This window comes from Denticeps clupeoides, chromosome 13, assembly GCF_900700375.1.
Source record: "Denticeps clupeoides chromosome 13, fDenClu1.1, whole genome shotgun sequence".
NCBI classification, from domain to species: Eukaryota; Metazoa; Chordata; class Actinopteri; order Clupeiformes; family Denticipitidae; genus Denticeps; species Denticeps clupeoides.
Window position 1 is genome coordinate 364,434 of NC_041719.1, and position 8,588 is coordinate 373,021.

Consider the following 8,588-nt stretch of genomic DNA (forward strand, 5'->3'; position numbering starts at 1 on the left):
ATACTAAATACATCCACACATCGATATACTGTCATATCATTACTACTGACATTATAACCATAGTATATCATATACACTTTATACTAAATACATCCACACTGATATACTGTCATATCACTACTACTACCATTATTACCATAGTATATCATATACACTTTATACTAAATACATCCACACTGATATATTATCATATCACTACTACTACCATTATTACCATAGTATATCATATACACTTTATACTAAATACATCCACACTGATATACTGTCATATCACTACTACTGACATTATTACCATAGTATATCATATACACTTTATACTAAATACATCCACACTGATATACTGTCATATGCTGCTACTTGGCTCCTGGTTTGTCTAGTTTGTCTCGAACCTGCAACCTTCTTATTACGGGGCCGCTGCCTTCCACTGCCTCATGTTTATTGTTCTATAATATTTTTCTATTTTTCTGTTCAGTCTCGTCTGTCTGTGTACTCGTAAATGGTGAGATGACAATCAAGTTGAGTTTGACTTTGTCTTGACTAATTTTATATATGTGACTCTGGGTTAATAGTAAAGAAGTAACAGACGTTTACATTTCATTCATCTAACAGGTCAAAAATAAAAATATAAATACAGAGACACACATAAGAAGTCTGTTTTTACTTATTTTACTTATTTTATTATTATTTGTTAAATATAATTTTATGAAGAGACCCACTAGAGGGCGATAGACGCACGTGACAAAAAAATGCAATTAAAATGGACCCAGAAATGACTGATTTACTGATTATATGTAATATAGTACAGTGGCTTCATTATTCTGGAACAAAGTCCATTGATTAGTGCTGATTGTTTTAATTGGGAAGTCTGAATTCTCAATGAACTGTCCGCTAAATGAAGACCTCGTGAAGTTGATTTACGGTTTATTTTACTCTTTCAACACAGTATTCTGTCTGAAAAAATCCCCCAGGGAATATAGAGCTGTAATTTTGTCATCAATATTTAAAAACACGTCATGATTTCATTTCTATTTATCACTTTTAATAAGGGAACAAGCAGACTGATTTCATAAAATACAGACAAGGCCATTTAACAGATGCACACGGCTGCAGGAGCCATTCTGGGCTACCGAGGAAATGAATAACGATAATCCATACGCTCTGTTTTGTATTCGTCCCTCATGAAATCCTCGCTCTGCTGACAGAGAAATGGATCAAAACTGCCGTCAGTTCCGTATTCGGCTCTCAGTGCCATAGCGGGTGAATAATCGGGCCTGAATTAGACCAAAGTCCCTTCCTGAGGGACGCCGAGCTTCATACATTCTCAGGTAGAATTACAAGACAGAGGCGGGCGGGTTATAAGACCAAGGTTCTGCTCTGGGTGCTGCCGGTGTGTTTGCTCAGGGATCCCCGTTTTATTGAACCCCCGCACCCCCAGTTTACACGACCTACAGCAGGAAAGGGCAACGAATCATTTTACAGTTTGCTTTTGCGCCAAAGCAAATTCATATGCGTGAGAGGGAGACGTGATGCTGGCGCCGCTGTTTTGGCACCTAAATTCCGTTGATTTCCATTTTCCAATTGCTTCCCGCCACCTGTTTCCATTTAATCATAATAATATGGGGGCGCGGTCCCGCCGTGAAATACCGGCTGAAAGGGTTTATTACTGTTTTATTACAAAAAGAAGCCATTGCCGTCCTCGTCTTCACCAGCTTCAACTATGACAAAGGCTGCATGGGAAGAAAAGGACCTCTGACTCCTGATGATGATGATGATGATGGACTTGTGTCTGAAACATAACATTTCGGTGAAACTATTATCCCGATTCATCTCAGTTCTGTTTAAAAAGGACTTTTACGGCAGCAGCCGGACGACCTCTGACCTCCGGGCCCCCTTACACGCTCCGCCGTCAGCGCTTCAGCAGATTTAAACATGAGCTCATTTAAAAACATCCTCCAGGCATCTGGAAGAGGCCGCGACGTGGTGCGAGGTGCGAAACACCAGCGGATTATCTAAACTTGCCCGAGGGGTATTTATGTCCGGGGGCTGGACACCATTTAACCCGTCAGGCAGTCTGGGTTCAGCATCTACTGGGAAATCTTCCAGATCAGAACAGAAAGATCAAATGTAAATGTGAGAGACGGGGATTTAAAGTCACATGGACATAGACGCCACACCAGACCAGCCGGCCTCCTGACACCCCGCCATTCGGCGCATGCATCACTCAGGCCCTGTAGACCAGGACCTTTATTTATTATAATTTAGTAACACAGACGGTGTAGGATCAGGAAAACTCTGTAGTAAACGTCTCTGCCCTCTGGACGTTTGCTGAGCGAAGCGTGGACTGGTTACGGTAACCTGCTTGTGGGTTAGGCCTGACGAATCCAGACCAAAGCCTGTCCTACTAGGAAAAGTAGTCCTACTAGTAGGATACTAAGGTGGTAGTAGCCTAGTGGGTAACACACTCGCCTGTGAACCAGAAGACCCGGGTTCAAATCCCACTTAGTACCATCGTGTCCCTGAGCAAGACACTTAACCCTGAGTGTCTCCAGGGGGGGACTGTCCCTGTAACTACTGATTGTAAGTCGCTCTGGATAAGGGCGTCTGGTAAATGCCATAAATGTAAATGTAGTCAGCTGACTTGTTTTTTTAGACGTGGCTTCTACAGCAGGAACTATCCATCCACGTCCAGACCCACTTTTTGCTCAGTTCTTCTGTTTGCTTGACGCCTGCCAGTAACTTGACATCTTCTCCATTTATGAGACGAGAAGGTCTCCTCTGCTTTAATCAGACAACGGAAGGCTGATCTTTTAAAATCCTGGTGGACGGTTTGGTGTGACCTGATTGTGTCATCTCGCACGTCACCGTCACCAACACGGAGGAGATGAGAGGAGGCGCGGGGGGCCGACAGCTTCTCCTTCACTAATAAGGCTGCACTTTAAAGATCCTCCACCACCGAGCCCCAACACGGGAACGTTTCCAGGAACAGGAAAATGACTCTGGCAGATAAAGGCCTCGGCACACGTCCTCCTGAAGGAGATAAGGGTCCATTAACCAGGCGCGTGGAGTCTCACATCCACTCTCATCTCCAAGTCCAACCACGTCCTACTTTACACTCCGCCGGCAGCCGGGAGAAAGAAAGGAACACGTCTCATCATTTCTATCCCCAGATTCCTTCAGAGAGACACAGCGCATTGTGATGTAACTTGGACTTTCTGCTCGGCAGCAAGGCGCTCAAACGCAGCCCTCAGTCTGCTGCTGCTGCAGAGACAGCGCCACCCAGAGACGCGGTGTCCGACCGAAGCATGCCATGTTAACGTAGTAAAATATCCGTTTTAGCAAGTTGTCGCCATCGTATTCTGCCGACGTGCATGCAGGGGCGAGGATGTGGGGGTGACCGCGTTCCAGGGTGAACGTCGTGGGGAACCTCTGTACCACTACTGGCATAAAACTTTATAAATGCTAAATACATTTCTAATCTCGAGTCCATCCATGCATCCTGTACGCTAGTGTATGCAGGAAATAGTATATACAGGGAATAGTGTATACAGGGAATATTGTATACAAGGAATAGTGTATGCAGGAAATAGTGTATACAGGAAATGGTGTATACAGGGAATATTGTATACAAGGAATAGTGTATGCAGGAAATAGTGTATGCAGGAAAAAGTGTATACAGGGAATAGTGTATGCAGGAAATAGTGTATACAGGAATGGTGTATACAGGGAATATTGTATACAAGGAATAGTGTATACAGGAAATAGTGTATGCAGGGAAAAGTGTATACAGGGAATAGTGTATGCAGGGAATAGTGTATGCAGGAAATATTGTATGCAGGGAATAGTGTATACAGGAAATGGTGTATACAGGGAATAGTGCATGCAGGAAATAGTGCATACAGGGAATAGTGTATACAGGGAATAGTGTATGCAGGAAAAAGTGTATACAGGGAATAGTGTATGCAGGAAATAGTGTATGCAGGGAATAGTGTATACAGGGAAAAGTGTATACAGGGAATAGTGTTTGCAGGAAATATTGTATGCAGGGAATAGTGTATACAGGGAAAAGTGTATACAGGGAATAGTGTATGCAGGAAAAAGTGTATACAGGGAATAGTGTATGCAGGAAATATTGTATGCAGGGAATAGTGTATACAGGAAATGGTGTATACAGGGAATTGTGTATACAAGGAAAGGTGTATACAGGGAATAGTGTATGCAGGAAATATTGTATGCAGGGAATAGTGTATACAGGAAATGGTGTATACAGGGAATAGTGTATGCAGGAAATATTGTATGCAGGGAATAGTGTATACAGGAAATGGTGTATACAGGGAATTGTGTATACAAGGAAAAGTGTATACAGGGAATAGTGTATGCAGGAAATATTGTATGCAGGGAATAGTGTATACAGGAAATGGTGTATACAGGGAATAGTGTATGCAGGAAATAGTGTATACAGGGAAAAGTGTATACAGGGAATAGTGTTTGCAGGAAATATTGTATGCAGGGAATAGTGTATACAGGGAATAGTGTATACAGGGAATAGTGTATGCAGGAAAAAGTGTATACAGGGAATAGTGTATGCAGGAAATATTGTATGCAGGGAATAGTGTATACAGGAAATGGTGTATACAGGGAATAGTGTATGCAGGAAATAGTGTATACAGGGAAAAGTGTATACAGGGAATAGTGTTTGCAGGAAATATTGTATGCAGGGAATAGTGTATACAGGGAATAGTGTATACAGGGAATAGTGTATGCAGGAAAAAGTGTATACAGGGAATAGTGTATGCAGGAAATAGTGTATACAGGGAATAGTCTATGCCGGAAATAGTGTATATGTCACGACTACGGACTTACGGGGGAAGGAAGCGCAGAGGTCTGACATGTTGGGAAGGGGTTTTTATTAACAAATAAACAATAAAGAAACACAAATAAAGACTGGCGCGGTGGCCGAAAACGATTTAAACTTAAATAAAGAACATAAACAAACCCGTAGGCGTGTGGCGATTGCCAGAACTCAAAACACATAACACTAAACAAGGTCAAGTTCGGGCATAGAGTTCACGAAAATGCCAGCGACCCCGAACGGGCGGAAACTTCCGGCATTTATGGGGTGTCAGGATTAAAGTCAGGTGTGGAGGCCAGCTGCAGGCAATCCTGACAGAGCCCCCCCTCCAAGGGCTACGTCCTCGGAGCCCCAACAGTACCATCAGTGGAGGCGGCGGGGTGGACGGCGGCAACCACAGGGCTCCTGCCCTGCTGTATCCTCCCCTTGGAGGACCCGGTCCCTCGGGCTGGCTCCCCGGCGTGGTCAGGCGTGGCGGCCCCGGTCCCTCGGGCTGGCTCCCCGGCGTGGTCAGGCGTGGCGGCCCCGGTCCCTCGGGCTGGCTCCCCGGCGTGGTCAGGCGTGGCGGCTCCGGTCCCTCGGGCTGGCTCCCCGGCGTGGTCAGGCGTGGCGGCCCCGGTCCCTCGGGCTGGCTCCCCGGCGTGGTCAGGCGTGGCGGCCCCGGTCCCTCGGGCTGGCTCCCCGGCGTGGTCAGGCGTGGCGGCCCCGGACCCTCGGCCTGGCTCCCCGGCGTGGTCCCGCTTGGCGGCCCCGGACCCTCGGCCTGGCTCCCCGGCGTGGTCCCGCTTGGCGGCCCCGGACCCTCGGCCTGGCTCCCCGGCGTGGTCCCGCTTGGCGGCCCCGGACCCTCGGCCTGGCTCCCCGGCGTGATCCCGCTTGGCGGCCCCGGACCCTCGGCCTGGCTCTCCGGCGTGGTCCCGCTTGGCGGCCCCGGACCCTCGGCCTGGCTCCCCGGCGTGGTCCCGCTTGGCGGCCCCGGACCCTCGGCCTGGCTCCCCGGCGTGGTCCCGCTTGGCGGCCCCGGACCCTCGGCCTGGCTCCCCGGCGTGGTCCCGCTTGGCGGCCCCGGACCCTCGGCCTGGCTCCCCGGCGTGGTCCCGCATGACGGCCCCGGACTCCCGTATCTGCACACAATAATCAGGGCCGATCCATCTGGGTACGTGTGGGCCCTGTCTCCACATGTCCCCTCTGACACATCTTGTGTCACCCCCTGCACCGCGCAGGGAGATTGTCCCAGAGCCTCCGGCGACTGTTCCAGGCACCCCAGGCTGGTGCCTTCTGGGACTATGCAGCCCCTCTCGCTGCCCGGCCCTGGTGCCAAGGGGGGGGCATTGCCAGACCATCCGGCTAGCCCCTTCTGCGTCCGTTGGGACAAGCAGGCCCTCTTCCTGCCTGTCCCAGCTGGGTCCTCATGCCTACCCGGGGGCTCTATGGCGCTCCACCCCTCTGGAGGCAGACGCAGGCCCATGCCTGCCCCGCCCTCCTCACTGGCTACCGGAGGACCCAGCTCAATCGCTTCCCCACCTCCCCTCCCCTCAGGAGGAGTCCCCAACCCGAACTGCACCCCCCCAAAAAATTCTTTGGGGGAGCACCCCCCCCGGCTGGACTTAGGGGTACCTTGGGGCTTGTCCACCTCGCCTTGGACCAGCACATTCGGGTCAGGAACCTCCTCCCTGGGGTTTGGCTCCGCGGCTGGGTCGCCATCTGGTGGACACAAAGAGGGGAAGTGGGGGCGACATACGGACACATATGCCACACAGACACACACAGACAGAGACAGACAGAAGAGAGGGTCGTCTGGCTCCCTCTCTGGGCTCTCCGGGACCTCCTCAGGGGGCACAGCCAGGATCTCGGGAGGAGCGACCTTCTCGTCGCCCACCAGTGCTGGGTCTTCTTGCCCCGGATCCTGACTGGCACTGGATGTGGTGGAGGGGCAGAGTTCGATCCCTGGCTCAGGCCGATCAAACTCCGCCCTCAGTCTCTGTTGGAAGTCCCGAAAACTCCTGTCTGTCTCTCCCTGCTGCCAGAGGGTTGTGCTCCAGCCCCATGCTGATCCAGTCAGACACTTGAGGATGGTAGTGATCTCGTCTGTGTCTGCTGCCCCACTGAAGGGTCCCGGGACAATTGGGCTGTCCCACACGGGGCTGGGCACGTCGCTGGAGATGGTGGTTGGTGTGTGGTGTGGAGGGGGGTGGACGTCTTCTCCAGCAGGTGTGGACGCTGGTGCTGCGCTGCCATTTTGCTGGGGAACGTCCGGGCAGAGGGAAGGCGGGTCGGCGACTGGAGCAGGAATGGAGGATTCCCTGCGAGGCAGTCCCGGCAGCGCAGTTGCTGGCTGGCGACCTCCCGTCGCCCTCTTCCACCAGCTTTCCTCACACTGCTGGGAGGGACGTGGGTCTCCACGGACCTCGTGACGATCCTGGATGGGCGCGATGGGCGGAGCCATCCCGGCACCGACTGCCCAAACGGCGTCATCCTGGTCGTCGTCCGTGTCCACCTCGTACCCCCGGAAGTCACATGGGTCATCACGGACGCCGCGATGATCTCGGACGCGCACGCTGGGCGGAGCCATCCCGGCACCGACCGCCCACCGAAAATCCACGTCATCATCGCTTTCGTCATCCGTGTCCTCCCACCGGTGACTCCAAGGGTCGTCCACCCTGCGGACATCCTGGACCCATGGCGCGATAAGCTCCCATGGGCAGTACTCTGGCCATTCGGGCTGGAGGCTGCCCACCTCCTCGCTGGAGGAACGCCGCCGTTGTTGTTGTGGTAGTAGCCTAGTGGGTAACACACTCGCCTATGAACCAGAAGACCCGGGTTCGAATCCCACTTACTACCATTGTGTCCCTGAGCAAGACACTTAACCCTAAATTGCTCCAGGGAGACTGTCCCTGTAATACTGATTGTAAGTCGCTCTGGATAAGGGCGTCTGATAAATGCTGTAAATGTAAATGTAAATGTAAATGCCGCTTCTCACCCCCCTGGAAGTGACGTGGGTCCCCACGGACCTTGCGACGATCGCAGACTGGCGCGATGGGCGGAGCCCAACTCTCGTCTCCCGTGCTCTCGTCGTCGTCCGTGTCGTCCCAGTCCACGGGGAGCCTTGCCAGCAGAGCGCAGAGTTCTTGGCTCGACATGGCGAAGATCGTGGGGGTCGCATCTTCTGCGCTCGCTGCCCACGTCACTTCCTCGCTGCTGCCGACGCCAACGTCCTCGCTCCGCCCACTCACCCGCCGACGTTGTCGCTTCCGGGTTTCGCGGAGTTTCCCGGGGGTGACGTCATCACGCGGCGCCGCGTACCACGGCTTCTCGGGGAGAAAACGCTCCACCAGAACGGGCGGCGCGTCTCTCCCCTGGCGTCCGCGTTCGCCGCGCCGGGCTGCGTCCTTCGCGGCGTTTCTTCTCCTCTGCTTTCTACCTCTGCGCTTTTGGGTGGGTCGCTGGCATTCTGTCACGACTACGGACTTACGGGGGAAGGAAGCGCAGAGGTCTGACATGTTGGGAAGGGGTTTTTATTAACAAATAAACAATAAAGAAACACAAATAAAGACTGGCGCGGTGGCCGAAAACGATTTAAACTTAAATAAAGAACATAAACAAACCCGTAGGCGTGTGGCGATTGCCAGAACTCAAAACACATAACACTAAACAAGGTCAAGTTCGGGCATAGAGTTCACGAAAATGCCAGCGACCCCGAACGGGCGGAAACTTCCGGCATTTATGGGGTGTCAGGATT